Source organism: Carcharhinus amblyrhynchos, chromosome 23 (assembly GCF_965287045.1).
Source record: "Carcharhinus amblyrhynchos chromosome 23, sCarAmb.v2.hapA, whole genome shotgun sequence".
In the NCBI taxonomy this organism is placed as follows: domain Eukaryota; kingdom Metazoa; phylum Chordata; class Chondrichthyes; order Carcharhiniformes; family Carcharhinidae; genus Carcharhinus; species Carcharhinus amblyrhynchos.
Genome location: NC_137346.1, coordinates 28,668,775 through 28,687,920, shown reverse-complemented (window position 1 = coordinate 28,687,920; position 19,146 = coordinate 28,668,775).

Sequence of the window (19,146 nt, the reverse complement as noted above, 5' to 3'; positions counted from 1 at the left end):
AGGAAGCTATGTGGAGATATGGCTGCACTGTCAGAAGTTGGTGTGAAGCAGAGCAGAAATTCGCACTGGTAGTGGGAAGCACTGTGATGGAAGCCATAGATTTATGGAGCACTGAGGGTCAGGGCTCTGTGACAACTTCTCAGCTCATGGTGGTGCTTTCAGTGCATGATGTATCAGGATTATGGAACTTGAGTTGGCCTTTCTACTGATGGAAATTGACCAGAAGTAGAGACAACGACGTGCTGTTGCACATGGTCAGGACCAGTGGCCTACAGCTGCTCAGAGCAGGACCATACATGGAGGATCAACGTCAAAAACAGTGGCAGCCAAGAATCTTCTAGTGTCAAAGTTCCCACCTTCAGTTGTCTGAGCCGCGGAAGACTCCTGTCTGTGCCGGGAGACAGTGGACCACCTGTGATACATACTGCACATGCTAACACCACGTGGAACCTGATGCCTGTGATCCTTAAAGTTACAGCTGCTCTGAGCTTTTATGTTGGTGGTTCATTCCAGGGCAGCACAGGGGGTATCTGTGGCATCTCCCAGTCAGCCTTTCTCTCAAATATGTCAAAGAGGTGATAGATATCCTTTGTCAGAACTGAAAGATATATCAGCTTTAACCAGGGCCAGGTGAGCCAGGGCTATGGTCTTCACCCACCTAACAGGTATGCCCCAGGTCAGGGTCTGATAGTCTACACCAACATGGCTTTTAATTACCATGGGGTTCCTGAATGGTGTCACATGCCCCCAATGTCCAACTTGTCTGAGGCCACACCAACATGCTTCCTACTGGCGTGTGCCTGTTTCCCAGCACATGACAATTAGATCGTTGGCCACTCACGAATCCTAGTTGTTTTTGAGGAGAGTGGCGGCTGGAGGGATGGCTCCTCTGGGACAAGGGGTACCCACTCAGGAAGTGGCCGATGATGCCAGTGCAGAGACCACAAATACTAGCGAAGACTCAGTCCTATTAGGTTCACATGTGTTGGTGGAACAGACGATTGAACTTAGAATCATAGAAACCCTACAGTGCATCTGGCCCATCGAGTCTGCACCAACCACAATCCCACCCAGGCCCTACCCCCATATCTCTACACATTTACTGGCTAATCCCTCTAACCTATGTATCTCAGGACACTAAGGGGCAATTTTAGCATAGCCAATCAACCTAACCCACATATCTTTTAGGCTGTGGGAAGAAACCAGAGCACCCCAGACGAAACCCACGCAGACACAACGAGAATGTGCAAACTCCATACAGATAGTGACCCAAGCCGGGAATCGAACCCACGTCCCTGGAGCTGTGAAGCAGCAGTGCTAACCACTGTGCTACTGTGCCACCCCGACTAGTGAAGATGCTGTCCTTAGTGGGGTTGGATTAGCTTCCCTCTCTGTAGGAACTGTTCCAGAGTCTAGAGGATCTTGGAAGATGATCACCAATAATCCACTATTTCTTGGGGCACTGCCTTAAGAACACTGGGATATAGATTATCAGGCCCTGGGGATTTCAATTCCATCAATTTTCCCAACACCTTTTCCCTATTAATACAGATTTCCTTCAGTTCCTCCCTCTCACTAAACCTTGTGTTCCCCAACATTTCTGATACATTATTTGTGTCCTCCTTTGTGAAGACAAAAGGCAGTGCACAGAGAGACTGGGACACAGGCAGGGTTGCACTGTAACAGACGAGGCAATGGTGGGCCATAAACAGGGCTGATTTACACGGAGAGACTGGCGCGGGGCATAGACAGGGTTGTACCGTACCAGGGGAGACTGTTATGGGGCAAAGAGTGTTGCACTGTATCTGGAGAGACTTTTGTGAGCCACAGACAGGGTTCTACCATACCAGGAGAGGCTGTTGCAGGGCACAGTGTTGTACTATATCTGGAGAGACTGTTGTGGGCCACAAATAGGCTTGCACTGTATCCAGAGAGACTGTTGTGGGGCACAGAGTTGCATTGTACTGAGACTGTTGAGGGGCACAGACAGGGTTGTACTGTACCCAGAGAGATTGCTGTGGGGCACAGAGTTGCACTGTATCCAGAGAGACTGTGTGGCACAGATAGGGTTTTATTGCTCGCCGGGAGATTGTTGTGGGGCACAGACTGCATCCAGAGAGACTGTTGTGGGACGTAAATAGAGTTGCACTATATGCAGAGAGATTGTTATGGAGCACAGGCAGGCCTGTCCCACTGCCCCAGTGCACCCTTACAACTTGAAAATGCTTTCATGTGGATTTCTGGGCCTTGATTTATCCATCTTCTTTAAATTAGACCATTTTAATTTAAACCCATCCCTTAGATAAATTGGCATCAATCACTTCAGTGAACTTAATGAAACACCGATAAACACACGACACATTGTGGTTTCAGAATGCGCCACCGAAAGTGGTCAGAAAATAATTCAGAGAGGAAGATGGACGGGAAAGTATGATTGCAGTGTGCCCAAAGCTGGCATGTTGCAGGCTTGCCAAGATTGTGACTAAATCCCTAACAATCTGGGTCAGGAATGTTGCCAAAACATCATGTAGCAAATTTAATAACCATATAAACACCGTGAAGGAAACTGGATTTCAGATCTGTAATAAAAACTCATTAAATTTGCATGAACAACATTGGCTCATGGTAATTCCCAGATGTACTGCACAGTTTAATTCTTTTTTTTGCTAGCTGCAGATCGCTCATTTACTGCCTATATAAACGCAGCTGCACTGTTAAGAGGACGAAAGGACTAATGGAATTTTTTATCAAAGATTTTACGGCCTTTCCTACAACAGAAATATAAATCATTCTGAATGTTTCAAAAAAAAATTAATAACCAACGTTTATATGCATTGATGTGTATTTTTTAATCAGTTTGCCTATGAAAACACCATACGATATGTTGGCCAAGCCATTGTCGAACTGCCAGCAGTATGTGCCCTCTTGTTATCTGCCAAGGCACAGGCACGTTGTCGCACCATCTGCCTCCGCACGCAAATGAAGGAGCTTAGAGTTTATGGAGAAGGCAATCGGATTCTCTGAAATGGAATCTCAACATGAAATAATTTGGGAACAAAGTACTATCACTATCTGGTGCTTGGGAAGAAAATAAGTTACAGAAGATTTCATAGAAGAATAGAATCCCTACAGTGTGGAAGGAGGCCTTTCAGCTCATCCAGCCTGCACTGACGACAACCCCAGCCAGGTCGTATCCCCTTGACCCCATGTATTTACCCTGCTAGTCCGCCTGCCACTAAGGAGCAATTTAGCATGGCTAATCAATCTAACCTGCAAGTTTTGGACTGTGGGAGAAAACGGGAGTATCCTGAGGAAACCCACGCAGACACGGGGAGAACGTACAAACTCCACATAGGCAGTCACCTGAGGCTGGAACTGAACCTTAACATAAAAATCTTTTAAGGTTTGCTGCTGTGAGATTCCACTTATTTAAATTGTTTCACTGAAAAAGAGCTATCTTGAATCTTGGTGGTAGCACTGGAAATCAGGCTGGTCTCCATCATGTGGGACTCAGCAGGAATCTTTGATGTCCTGGTTGAATTGCACTCCAACACTCCCTGGTCTACCAAGGGGTGGGATGTATCTAAGCTTTGGGGAATCCTGATACGTGAAAGGCCTCTTTACTGCTGCTGGTAACATTTCAAAGAAACAATCAGTGTGCACTGAAAACGTGACGGAGGTGATCTTATTTGTTCAGAGTGGGCCTCCATCAAGAAATCAGCATGGTAATGCAGCAATGAAGCTGGACAGTTACAAAAAGTAGCAAAATAGCTAAACAAATGCATACTGAAGTAGATAAAGTGTCCAAATACAGCAAACACTAATGTCCAACGCACAAAAAAATGAAGCCTCCTTCTAAACGCTTGTTTTATTGAGGCACAAAGCACCTGGAGTACAGTTCAGGTGCTGGAGACGCAGTGAAAGTTTGCTGCAATGTTTTAGCCCCTTAATGAGCCTGATTCACAACACATACCCAGGCTTGAACCGAAAGGAGATCAGAGCTCTGAGGCAACACAAAGAAGCACGTACCCAGGCTCTCATTACTGGAAGCAACTCTGACAGATATTTTGACACGCGTTGGGTATCTGAATCTGAACATCACACCAATCTGCAACGTGCAGCTGCTGAACTGTACACTATCAATTGATACATGTAGAATATTAAAACTGCAAATCTATATGCAACTACAATTAGACTGTTAGATGGCACCAATTAGCTTTTGATAATTTGCTTCAAGGTACCCTTGACTCACAGCTCAGTCATTATATTTAATTGGAAAGTTATGTAATCAGCATCAGGGTACTCTTCCTTAATTTAGTCCAGAGAAAATAGCTCTGCTAAATTAAAAGCAATAAGATAGTGTTAGAATACAAGAAGATAGACACCCCTCCATAGCTGCAGAAATGTTAAAATTACACGAGTCCATGATGGCTAATATATGGAAATTGGGTTGGTCAATGCTTAGGTTTATTTATCAGATTTAATGATACAGGTTGACTAATCTTTACCTGTAAATATGTAAACTGAACACGTCCAAAAAAACACTTTTTCTTTATTGTCATCAATCTTTAGTGCAGGGATCTGTGATTTTAATGACTTCAATCAGGCCATTGAGGTTGTCCTTTTGGAATATGAACTCCCTGATTTAAGGAGTCAATTGATGGGCCAATCAGGGAGTCTTTCCCTCGTATTTAACAGGGGGTGTCAGTTCCTCTGACACTCCTGAAAGTAGACTGCTGACTGATAGCACTCTGTGTACTGCTGTTGGAATTGTAAGTAAAGGGGTCTTGATGAAGGGACTTTTTGTCTCAGACTTATTAGTGACCCTTACCAACACAACCTGAGCTGACATGGACCTTACCAACTGCACCTGATCTTTAGTGTGGCAAGTCTCTGACTCGAGCTAACGTGAGCTGAGTCAGTACAAACCTCTTCAACTTTTAGAGTGGAAAGTCTAGTTGCTTGTCTAAACTGTTGACCTTGTAAACCCTCTTCTATAAGCAGCATCATAGATTGCACCATAGGTGGGAACTTATTATAGGTACTCTATATTTATTTTTCAGCGGTACATCAGAACTTTCTAGCCATTTTACTTTAGACAGTAGCTGGCCTTGACTTTGTCCACTGTTAGTAGGCCTAGGCCTGTGTGCAGTATCCAAAAAACTAAATTGTCTGAAATCCAAAATGCAATCAGTCCCAAGGGCTTCAGGTAGCAGGTACTCGACCTGTAAAATGAGAATTCATTGCTGAAAGCTGAGAAATGTAACACTGACTCCTTGCTCAAACTTTCCTTCTCTCCAATGTGTACTAAGATAACTTCTGTCTATTATAGTGAATTTCATCACTTCAGAGCAAGAACAAAAATTCGCATTTATCCCTTTAACATTGTAAAACATCTCAATATTGTACAAGAGCATTAATAAACAATACTTGACACTGACCCATGTAAAGAGTCAGCATAGATAATCGACACCTTGATCAAAGAGGCAGACTTTAAGGTCTACCTTTTTAAGCAAGAGGGAGGGTGAGAGACAGAGTAGTATAGGTGGGAATTTAGGAACATTGGGCTTAGGCTGTGAAGGCACTATTTTATTGTGTGTTTACGGTAGAGAAGAGATTCATCAGTTTGTCTGTTTTCTCGAAGTAGACACTCTGGGCTGTATTTGTTAAAAAACATTATCTATTTACAGTTCTATGTATATCTTAGGAACTCTATATGAGGTTGGACTTCTCCCTCCCTATTCTTGTGACAAAGTCATGTATCTTTACATCAGCATCAGATGCTTCTGATGTTAAACCTTTACATCTCCTCTGCCAAGGCTTTATCCCAATTATATACATTCTTCTACACCTCTCCTCAAAGTCTCCAGACTTCAAAGAGTTTGTCAGTGAGGTGCCTTGATCAATCCTATGGATCTTGTTCTGATCTCTTTCTAAAGTCCAGGGCATTCTGCACTCTTTCTTCGTTTGGAATGAGTGTCCTTATCCTGGTGGGCTGAAGATCTTTGTTTCTTGTTCCCTATCTTGTCTGGATCGGAAAACAAGCCAAAGTTTCTAATAGCTTTCTTTCCAAAGATATTAAACTGCTGCGCTCTCTTTTTATATCTCTTTGGCCGATCTCACTACTGCAAGATCTCATATTTTTCCATGTTTATTTCACAGGATGTTGGTGCTGCTAGCCTAGCCAGCGTTTCTTGCTCATCTGTAATTGCCCTTGAGAAGCTGGTAGTGAGTTGCCTCCTTGAGCTACTATAGTCAATGTGGTGTATGTACACCCACAGTGCTGTTAGGGAGGAAGTTCCAGGACTTTGACCCGGCAACCGCAAAGGACAGCGATATAGTTTGGCTGCAGTGATCTGGAGGACGTATGAACAGACAAATTAAGAACAGATGTGGGCCATTCTGCCCCTTAAGTCTTCTCTGCCATTCAGTAAGATCATGGCTGATTTGTTTGTAACTTGAACCCCACATTCCTGCTTCCCCCAATAATCTTTCAACTCCATCAAGAATCTATCTAGCTATACCTTTAAACATATTCACTGCCACTGCCTTTTCCGGAAGAGAGTTCCAGAGACTCTCAACCCTCTGAGAAAAAATAATTCTTCTCATCGCCACTTAAATGAGTGGCCCCTTATGTTTAAACCCGCTCATCCTAGATTCTCCGACAAGAGGAAGCATCTTCACATCCACCCTGTTAATACCCTTCAGGATCTTAAAGATTCTAATCAAGTTGCCTCTTACTCTTCTAACCTCAAATGGATAAAAACCTAACCCTCCGACATTCCCTCAAAAGGCAACTTGCCCATTCCTGGTATTAGAAGAACTTGCAGGCGGTGGTGTCCCCATGTATCTACTACCCTTGTGCTTCTAGGTGGTAGAGATCATGAGTTTGGAAAATGCTGCTGAAGGAGACTTGTTGAGTTCCTGCAGTGCATCTTGTAGACGATACACACTACTGTCAATGTGCGTCGGTGGTGGAGGGAATGAATGTTGAAGGTGGTGCAATGGTTACCAGTCAAGTGGGCTGCTTTGTCCTGGATGTTGTTGAGTTTCTCAAGTGTTGTTAGAGTTCATGCATCCAGATAGACGGGGAGTATTCCATCATTTTCCAGATTTGTGCCTTGTAGGTGGTAGACAGGCTTTGGGAAGTCAGGAGGTAAATTGCCACAGAACTCTCAGCCTCTGACCTGCTCTTGTAGCCACAATATTTATCTGACTAGTCCAGTTCAACTTCTGGTTAATATTAATCCCCAGGGTGTTAATAGTGGAGAATTTAGCAATGTGTTAACATTGAATGTCAAGGGGCAATGATTAAATTCTCTCTTGCTGGAGATGATCATTGTCTGATATTGCATTTCATGAGTGTTACTTGCCATTTATAGATCGAAGCCTGGATATTATCTAGATCTTGCTGCCAATGGACATAGACTATTTCAATATCTGAGCAGTCACAAATGGTGCTGGATATTGTTCAATCATCATCAGATGTCTCTACTTCTGACCTTACGATGGAAGGAAGATCATTGATAAAGCAGGTGAGGTGATTGGGTCTAGGACCCTACCCTGAGGAACTCCTGCAGTGATGTCCTGGAGCTGAGATGATTGACATTCAACAACCACATCTTTTGTGCCAGGTATGACTTCAGTTAATGGACAGTTTCCCACATACTCTTGTTGCTTTGCTGATGATCGAGGGTGGACGAATGAGCTGTAATTGTCCAGCTTGGATTTGTTCTGCTTTTTGTGGATAGAATGTACCTGAGCCATTTTCCTCAGTAGTTGCCAATGTTGTAATTATTCTAGACCAGCTTGACTCAGCTAGTTCAGTAGGACAAGTCTTTCCAGTACGATTGAAATATTGTCAAGATACATAACATTTGCAGTATCTGGTGCCTTCAGCTGTTTCTTGATATCACGTGGACTGAATTGAATTGGTTGTAGAGATCTTTCTATTATTATGCCACCTTACTGTTGGTCTGATATCCATACTCTCTCCCTGGGATGCAGTACCAATAAAACTCATGGGACAAGATTTTCCAGTTGTTGGCCCAAGACTGGAAAATCCCGCCTGAGGTCAACAGACCTTTGCACGGTCTTGCCCCCACTTGATACAATTCCTGTGGTGAGCTGGATGGTAAAGTTTTTTTTTGCCCATGGTCTGCACCTGAAGTTGAAGTTATGAGCCATTTTTGTGTTTCTGTTTCTCCTCACGCTTTTCAATTCTCTCATGGTCATTCAAGATAGTATTTTATTCTAGTTTTTATTGCAGCACTGAAGATTGTGTTCACAGTCATCTTCCCATGAACAAGCCTCATGGTGAGAATCCATTTTGTCGCGCTGAAGTCTAATAACTAAGAAGGGCTATGTGAAGAACTTCATTCTTCAAATCTTTGGTTTGAGCATATCTCTCAGCTTCTCCATTTGCTTGAGATGGTGAGCTGGATAAGTGAATGGATCCCTATTCCTTTTCTCAAAGTTGCAAAATAATTCATTTGTAAATTATGGTCCATTGTCTGATACTACAAGATCTGGGATGCTGTGTATTTTGTAGCTACTTTTCAGTGAATGAATGAATAAATGCCTGCTTCCATCATAATGTTATAAAATTTGATCACATCAATCCATCTGGAGTAGTAATAAGTGACAGTAAGAAATATCTTGCCTTTAAAATCATATAAATCCATTCCCAAGCACTGCCATGGCCTTGATGAAAAAGTGAAGGGTATCAGGGGTTCTCTTTGCCCTTGGCTGATCGCTGCACATATAAGGCAATTCAATATTAGTTCTTCAATAAAACGGGTAATATCTGGCCACCAGACCATTGCTGGGCTCTTGTTCAACGTTTGCTATTCCCAAATGACCTTGGTGAATTTTTTTGGAAAATATCAAACTGATACGTTCTAAGAGTGAATATTCTGCCATTAAAAATAAGAGATCATCAATGGTTGTGAGGTGCTTTCTCTATTTTTACTGGGTTGGTAAGAATATAGTCTGGCCATCTTTCCAGACAGAATTCCTTTTTCTGAACACATTCATGATCTTGTTGTTGTGCTTGTTTTATCTCCTACAGCTTTTTTTTTGCAGTAGCCAGTAGGTGTTTGGCAATTATTTTTAGATGCATTCTCACCTCTTCAATGAAATTCAAATCCTTTATTTGGCTGCTTTTCAATGCTGTTACCCCATACTTCCCTTGAACCTACTCAGTCACTGAATCATTCATCATTAGGTTCAGACTGAAATGTTGAATATGAGGCAGAACCTTTTCAATCTCCTTCATGTTCACAAGAGTGACGAATGGCTTATGGTGTGTTTGAATTTTAAACTACAGTCCCATCACATAGTCTGAGAACTTGCACACCCATGTTGTTGTCAATCCTCCTTTCTCAATTGTACTATATCTTTTTCCTGTCTTCCTGAGTGATTTTGAGACATAAGCTGGTCATCATTTACCATCTCTTTGTGCTTGTATTATAATTGAGGAAGGTTAAGATTTGAAAAGAAAACAAAGCAAAACAGGGACTTCATTAGAGGCAGATGGTTGGAGAAATGATAAGATGCAAATTAGTCCAACAGTGAAAAACAAGTATTTTATGTATGTGACTAGAGAAAGCAATGAGTTATAGAAATTATAATTTCAAAGTCGAGAGATAAGGAAATTGACACAAATCCTTAGAGGATAATTTTGGGCAGTGAAGCTAAAGGTGAACCCAATTACTGACCAAAGCGACACTCTAATAATTATGAGTAAACTGCATGAGAACAATGCACAGGTGTGTTCTCCTTCCTATGGTAGCTCACACTGGACTAGGTTTTCTCCCTGACTCATGGGTTTCATAACATTGCAATTCCAGTAAATGTCCAAGTTTCGGTTAAAATCTGTGCTGAAGGGCAATTCAGTTGGCCAATATATTGGGGAAGGTGGAAATGGACGGAGGGTTGGAGGAGAGAGATAAGGGCAGGGGACCTGGGGTTGGGGGCAATAACAATGTGCCAGTTTAAAACCTCAGGAGTCTTGAGTAGATGGTCATGGCTAATAATGAGGCATGTGGTGCTGTGTTCTTACAGTGATATAAATCCTTGAGCTTATTTGTTGTCTAAGACACAAGGCACCAATCACTCAAAGGATTGGGTAAATGTACTGTGGGTTTATTTATTAAGACTAGGCACATGAGACTAGTTAAATAATGAAAGCAAAATTCTGCAGATACTGTAAATCTGAAATAAAAGGGTACTGTCAAATCTGAAATAAAAACAGAAAATGCAATAAAAACTCAGCAGGTCTGGTAGCATCTGTGGAGAGAGAAACAGAATGAATACTTCAAGTCTGTCTGACCCCACTTCAGAGTGGCGTCTGGCCCATCCCATTGTAAGATTTGCCGTACACTTTACACACTGACAGGAATGTAAACCAGCCGGAGATAGCCAGCCTTCCCACCCCTGAGCAGAAATCGCCCTCACTTCTGCTCCCGCTTTCCAACTCAAACTCCCAAATGGAAGATTCAGCCTTTAGTTTCAGTCAAGTTCGTTGAATGATTAATAGCGTTCAGGAGACCGGGGAAACTTCCAGCTCTTCAAAAAATACCATTTTCTTTAACAACCAAGCTGAGAAAACAGATGGGACCTTAAAAAAACAATCGCTCAGATGATGTACTCAAGTCTCTGGAGTCTTGAACCCATGACCTCTGACTTGGGTGGAGCAATGCAACCAGTGAATTACAGTCAACACGTAATAGGGAATGACCTACATTTGGATATCATCTTCCAAAGATATAAGGAAGTAATTTAATCGCTGCAATGCAGGGCCCAAGTGAAAAATTATTGATTAGAAAATTTTTAACTGACGGGTTCAAAATTTCAAACAGCATACCTTAGGAGTACAGCAGTCATATTGTACATCACACTGTATTTTAAATTAGTATTGGATGGCACTTAGAGCCGTAATTTCCTTGGAGTGTAAATGTTAACCGAACACTACATTTGCCTAATTGATGAATGAGTCCAGTAGAAAGACAAAGTACTTTTTCTTGGTTTTTGTACACTGAGTCATCAGGCAGAATTTTCCCATCCCATCCACCATGGGAATTGGAGCGGGTGGGACAAAACCATGCAAAGGTCTGTTGACCTGAGGCAGCATTTTCCCATCTTGGAGCGAGCATGACCGGAATATCCTGCCCGTAATGACTTTCACTATATAACTGAATGGAATTTAACAGTGGAATTTTGTCCCAGTGGGACTTTACAGTCTCACCCAAAGTCAATGGGGTTTTGAATGGCTCTCCGCAGCCCCACCCCCAACCATGAGAAGTCTGAAGAATCCCTCCCTCGATAAATGATTGGTTTGTTGGAATTAATCTACAGTATCCAAATCCTCCTCCTCCCACTGGAAGTACAGAGGTTGGGTAATGCTGTCCAAAAATCACAATTCTGTTAGGATGGGGAAATATTCTTCTAAAATGAAAAAGCCATTTGTGAAGTTGCTCGTTCATCAGTTTAGGGAAGACACAACTCATTTATTTACAGCTTAAAACTATGTAGGGACTTGTAGCTTTGTGGCTGCAATCAGCTCCTGAGATGACTGAGTACAGAAGCCCAGGTTTACCAGAGTGATCACCCACCTAATCCCTAGTTGGTTTCCTGTGGTCACGTGACCCATCCTCTGTAGATTAATGCTAAAAAGGGGCAATCACACACCATTCAATAATTTCAATGCTTTGAGTTTTCACTTCATTTTACTCCATGGGAACAAATTTTTTTTATCCATTCGTGGGACTTGGGCATTGCTGGCTGGCTGGCATTTATTGCCCATCCTTGGTTGCCCAAGGTTAGTGGAGGGTTAACCACTTGCTGTGGCTCTGGAGTCACATGTAAGCCAGGTAAGGACGGCATTGCCTTCCCTAAAGGACATTAGTGAACCAGATGGGTTTTTACGACAATCAGCAATGGTTTCATGATCATCAGTAGGTCCTTGTTTCCAGGTTATTGAATTCATAATCCACCATCTGCCATGGCAGGATTCGAACCCAGGCCCCCAGAACAATAGCTGAGTTTCTGGATTAATAGTCTAGCAATAATAACGCTAGGCCATCATTTCCCAGAAATATAGCCTATTCAATACACACAATTTGCATTCTGCATCATTGTTAAAATGTTTTATTGACATTATATCTTTTATTTATTTTCTCCAATTTTACTTAATTCCTATACCACAGATATAATACATTTCAGCATTGATTTCTGTGTTCATTATTGCTTTGTACTGGGAACATTAAATGATTACTACCCTGAATTAAAGCAAATCAACAAAGAAACAAAACATGTATTGATTCAAAAAACTGCTGGTACCTAATTTGACACTGACAATTTATCTGGATCATATGTTGGATGACCAAGTATTTTATTTTGATTTTAAAATTTTAACAATTCTCTTCACATAGTGGGAGCATTCTTAAAAATATTGGATCCTTCTATTTTTCTCTTGCTAATGTTACTGCTGATGAATATATCAATATAGGATTACCATAGCTGTAGAAATCTGCACAGTCAGCTCTGCTTCCCAATTTGTTCGCTGTGTTCTTCAACTCAAGATGAAACCACAAGACAGGCCAACATTTTAAAGATAAAGCTCCCATTTGTCTGGTGCTTTTCACCACTTCACGACATCCCACTGTATGTCACAGCTACAGCTTGTCATGATTTCTTGGTTGTAGAAAAATGCAACAGTCGGTTTAAGCCTTAGCAAAATGCCACCAACGTCAAGTGAATGGATGATGAGATTAAAACAAAACATCGCATGGAAATCTGAAATAGAAATAGAAAGTGCTGGAAATACACAGCAGGCCAGGCAGCATCTGTGGAGAAAGAAACAGAGCCAATGGGGTATTGTCTTACTGGTCTACCGGCGTGGTGAGCCGGTAAGGTAGGGTGAGAGGCAGAAAATTGTGTGGGCGCATGGTTTCTTGGGATCTTGACACCATTATTTTGCTGGTAAAATCAGAGTTGCACCCTTAATTACAATATTAAAATCATGATTAATAAGCCATTGACGAGCCCCAGATGCTACCATCCTAACCCCTCGCCGGTCAAGGTCCTCACCAACAGGGACCAGACATGATGACTTTGGTGGGTGTGGAGGCCATTGAAGCCCCCCTGGATGGTCAGGAGAAGGGCCAGGCAGTGCCCATGGGTCAGCACCAACAGAGCACAGCCAGCCTGGTACCCTGGCATTGCCCGCTGAACACCCTGAGAGTGCCTATCAGGCACCCTGGCAATGCCAGTGGGACAGGACCTTAGAGGGTGGGGCTCGAAGGGGTGGAGCCTGGTGAAGTGCCTAAGAAGGGGTGGAGCCTGATTGCGAGGTAGGGGGAATCTCCGTGGGGAGGAGGGTAAGGGGGAACTCGACAGAGAGGATGTTGATCAGTGGGGGCACCAATTGGAGGGGAGGAGCTGGTATGGGCAGTGTTGCTATCATTGAATCCCCCCCCCCCCTGTCAAAATCCTCTGTTACCATTGACCAGAAACTCAACTGGACTCACCACATAAACACCGAAGATCTTTAGACGGCACCTTCCAAACCCACGAGCATTTCCATCTCGCAGGACAATGCCAGCAGATACATGGGAACACCACCACCTGCAAGTTCCCCTCCAAGCCACTCACCATCCTGACTTGGAAATATATCACCGTTCCTTCGCAGTCGCTGGGTCAAAATCCTGGAATTCCCTCCCTAACGGTGTTGTGGGTCAGCCCACAGAACATGGACTGCAGCAATTCAAGAAGGCAGCTCATCACCACCTTCTCAAGGGCAATGAGGGATGGGCAATAAATGCTGGCCAGCCATGTTCCATGAATGAATGAAAAAAAGGTCAGATTGCCGGGTGGGAGAGGGGGGAAGGGAAGGTTTATGCACTGAGACAAAAAATGTTTGGGATAATAAAAGGAGTTAAGATGGAGGAGAATGGTTGCGGTCTAAAGTTGTTGAACTCATTGGGTCCTGAGAGCTGCAGCATGCCTAAACAGCAAGATGAAATGTTGCTCCTTCAATCTGTGTTGGGCTTCACTAGCACATTGCAGTAGGCCAAGAACAGACATGTGGGCAGCACAGCAAGATGTTGAGTTAAAATAGCAAGCAACAGGAAAGTTGAGATCATGATGGCGGACCGAGCGGAAGTGTTTTGCAAAGTGTCATTTAGTCTCCCCATTGTAGAGGAGACCGCATTGAAAGTAGTAAATACAATAAACCAAATTGAAGGGGGTGCAAGTGAAATGCTGCTTAACCCAAAAGGAGTGTTTAGGGCCTTGAATGGTTAGGGAGGAGGAGGTAAAAGGGCAGGTGTTTCATCTTCTGTGGTTGCAAAGGAGGGTGCCATGGGAAAGGGTTGGGGAGTTGGGTGATGATGGAAGAGTGGAATAGGGTGTCATGGAGAGGGTGGTCCCTGCAGAATGCTGACAGGGTGGGTGAGGGGAAAATGTGTTTCGTGGTGGCATTTGTGCCTGGAGTTGGCGAAAATGGAAAAGGATAATCCCTGGAATGCGGAGGCTGATGGGGTGGAAGTGAGGATAAGGAGGATTCTGTCATGGTTCTGGAGGGGAGGGTAAGGGGTGAAAGCAGTGGTGTGAGAAATGGGTTGAACCTAGATAAGTTGAAACTGAAGTGTTTCTTCATGTAGCACCCCTCGCATTCTGGTCGCAAGTAGTTTATATCAATCTATAACATTCATTCTCTTCCCATCCTGGTGCTGAGGATGTTAATCCCTGGCACCCGCCTTTCCCCTAGTATTTGGGTTCAACCTCCCCTGCTAGTACCCTCCAAATACTAGCTGTGCAGCATCTTCTGCCTAAGGCTGATCTTCGGTTAAGCGTTCCCCAAGGCAGCCTTCATGGCACTCGACAGCGCAGAATCGCTGAGCAGAGACTCTTAGCCAAGTTCCGCACACATGAGGATGGCCTCAACTGGGAACTTGGGTTCATGTCACACTATCTGTAATCCCAATGACTTGCTTGAACTTGTAGCATCTCACTTCTTGTCCTGTCTGGAGACAATACACATCACTTTAACCTATGCTTAATGCTATCTCCACTCACATTTGTCTGCGCCTTTTAAGACTTGAATAGCAGATTAGCTGTAAAGACATGCATTCTAATCAGTATTCTGTAAACTGTGTGCACCTTTATATGTCCTGATCAAAACTTTCCACTCACCTGACGAAATCTTGTGGGTTTACTATCAAATAAACTTGTTGGACTTTAACCTGGTGTGGTGAGACTTCTTACTGAGGCTAGCTTGCCCAGGATAACCTTAACCCTGCAACTCCTGAAAGGCCATAACTGCCTTGCCACCAGTCTGGCTGGTAGTCTGTGCCAATCTCCTGTAGGGGACTTAGTGCTGCCTGGAACCGAATCCAATGAGCGCTGCATGATGCAAGGCGTGTGAATGAGCCTCAAAGTCGTGAGTGAAGTGCACATCAGCACATCACTTATTTACCATTGTGAAACAAGTTGTTCTAATTGAACATTAAATTACCTGGACAATCCAGCATGGGGAATGATTCCAGTTCTTATAATAAGATGCAAATATATTGAAGTGACATTCCCGATGTGCTGAAGCAGGAAATGAGGCCCACCATTGATGGGTGGAGCGGACGATTGCAAACTGGTTTTACAACAGCAAGGGGAGGCAATGGCCTTGTGACATTATAGGTAGACTATTAATCCAAAAACTCAACTAATGTTCTGGGGACTGGGTTTGAATCCCAATGCAGCAGATTGTCAAATTTGAATTCAATAAAAAAAAAACCTGGAATTAAAAATCTGTCGATTGTTGGAAAAACTCATTCTGGTTCACTAATGCCCTTTAGGGAAGGAAATCTGCTGTTTTTACCTGGTCTGGTCTATATGTGACTCCAGAGCCACAGCAATGTGGTTGACACTCAACTGCACTTGGGCAACTAGAGATGGGCAATAAATATTGATGAGCCAGTGATGGCCATGCCCCATGAATGAATGGAAAAAAAAAAAAAATTTTGTCCTCCTCCCTATATTTTCCACATCAGCCTGTCGGAATGTCTGTTTTATAAAGGGACAGTGGGGGGAACATTGCAAACATGTGAACAACCATTAATCTCAATTCAACACTGCTGCGAATGAGGCTGAAAAATCCTGACCAAAGCATTTGTCCAGAGTGTGAATAGCACCATAACTAACAGATCTGTCTAAAAAAACAAGAAGGTGAGAAAATGACATGGCAAAGAAAAACAAAAAATAAAATGTGAGACTGAGTTTGTGATTTGAAATTGCTGAACTCAGTGTTGAGTCCAGGAGACTGTGAAATGTCTAACCGGAAGATAACCAGGATCATCTGTTTCTGATGGCGTCGGAGAGCTCCACTGAAATCCTTCAAATAATAGCTCTGGACCTTTAATAGCCAATTGGGAAGGCAGATAGAGGCGTAGGTGAGCAGCTCAGGCTCCTGTGTCAATGGACTTTGCTGCAATATTAATGTGAAGTATCAGTCTAGATTGTGCGCTCAAATTCTGAAATGAGGCTTGAACCCACAGCCACCAGAGGGAATTCAGCCCACCCGACATTGTATTCCCATACGTTACATACGGAAATCCAGTAAAATAAAATGTCTCTCCTGCAATTCCGTGGGAGCTTTGGTCAGATTTAATTTGAAAATTAATTTCCAATCACCTTGTAACGTTTAATCTTCTTGTAACTTAACTGCTGGAATCTGTTCTACAATATAGCCATTCAAGAATCCCAGTGCCATTAATCATTATATAATGAAATCATGACATTTGCCACTGTAGATTTAAAAGTTATTAAACGAGTGTGGCTTGTGCATCACTGGATCTTTGGAGTCTGCAGGTTTTGACAAGTGCAATGTAACCTCCTGCCCGAGGTATAGATTTCTCTTTCTTTACAGGGATCTTGAGCCTGTAATTCTTTTTTTTTATAAACACTGAGGCTTGTGGTTAATCTGTTTTTTTTTAAATATTTCATGCAACAATTGTGGGAAAATTCTACTGTGGCCTACAGCCAGCTTTACTTATCAAGTGGCAATTTGGCTGCTTGAGAAGTGTGAAAGGACAGTTATTATAGGTGCATTTTGATTGACCAGTTTTCTTTTGTCTGCAATAATAGATTCATATTGCTGAAACTATCTGCACCTGCCACTGGCATTTAGGCCCATTATAATTAATGTTCGTAAGAGTAGTCAACACTTTATTTGCAAATGAAAATATGGCCTTTAGTTTTACACTAATTGTTTTTGGAGTGTACCAACATCATTATAAAAGCTTCAGCAAAGCTGTGCCAACACATTGTGAAGCAGCAGTGAAATAGGAATGGAGGAACCCTCATATTTCCAATCCACTGTTACATGGAAAGATAGCTGTAGTTCTCTACAAAACACGCACGTGACCTTCAATAGTTGGACACTGGCTTTGCACAACTGATCACTTGTAACCCCTTCCACAAACATTCAGTCCCTCCACTACTCACGAACAGTGGTAGCCGTGTGTACCATCTGTAAGATGCAACGCACCAAGGTTCCTCAGGCAACATCTTCCAAAACCATATCCTCTACCATTTAGAAGGACAAGAGCAGTACGTATGTGGGAACACTACCACCTGGAGATTGCCCTCCAAGTTATTCATCATCCTGACTTGAAAGTATATTGCTATTCCTTCATTGCCGCTGAGTCGCGACCTTGGCATTCCCTCTGAAATAGCACTGAGTGTTCGTACACCTCAGGGACTGAATTGGCTCAAGAAGACAGCTCATCACCACCTTCTGAAGGGCAACAAGAGATGGGCAATAAGTGCTAGCCTAGCCTGCAATGGCCATATCCCATAAGTTAATAAATAAAAGGTACTATTTCTGTGAAACTCTCCCACTGTATAAGACATCTCTTTCAGAGTACAATGGATACAGAAACATATTACAAACCCAATCTCGCATTATCCCCAAGAGTCCCATTGTGGTCCAATCTTATTTTAAAAATAAGTAATTAAGAAATACACTGGAGAGAATGAAGTGACCTACATTTACATCAGGGGAACATTGAAAGACAGGAATTATTCGTTTAATTTAATGAAAGATTATTGTCGCATCATGCATCCCATTTGAATGTTATTAAGATTTTAGATATCGGAAGATGGATGCTTTAGAAAATGATTATAACTTTTTTTTTTAAATATCATACGTTGCCACTATCTTTGAATTTATTTAGCTAAGATATTCTTCGTCCTGTTCAGGAGGGCTGTGAGAATTGTATAAAATGAAGTGATATCTTCTGCTCCATTCCACGTCTTATTGCATCAGTCTTAGAATGTTGTAATTGAAATGCTACATAGGTCATGTTTGTCACCATAAAGATTAATTCAGATTTGCACAGAATCCTCTGATGTTTCTGGCAGTGTAATTCTGATAGGAGATCTTTATTAAATACAATATGTGGATATGCAGGGATTTTTGCTTCTTGGCATGAGATTAATGTTGTTGAAAAGATTACTGTGATGCAGATACACTTTTCTTAAATCTTCTAGAATAATTAGTCTATGCCTGTAGTGTAAGTGTTGTGAAGTCACTAAATTCTTTCATGGCTTTACTGTTGGGTAATGGACCTATGACTTCCTTAGTGCTGCAGTTGCTATTATCACAATTTGAGTCCAAGCTAGAAACATTCCCTTCATGTTTAACACAACCAAGTATCTTTTCATCGAATCCCTACAGTGCTGACGGAGGGCATTAGACCCATCGAACTTATACCAACAATTCCACCCAGGCCCTAGCCCCTTAGCTTCATGTATTTACCCTGCTAGTCCCCCTGATGCGAAGGGGTAAGTTAGCACTGGCCAGTCAACCTAACCCGCACATCTTTGGACTGTGGCAGGAAATCCAGAAGAAACCCACAAAGACACAGAGAACATGCAAACGCCACACACAGTGATTCAAGCAGGGAATCAAACCCAGGTCCCTGGCCCTATGAGACAGCAGTGCTAATCACTGTGCCACCATGCTGCCAGAGGGGCCAGAGGATATTGTAGCCCTCAGGTGGTCACGGGAGAGCACTCACTCTCCGAGACCTTAAGGATTGATCGTCGACAGCATGTCACAGATGAACAATGAACCCATTATTGCTA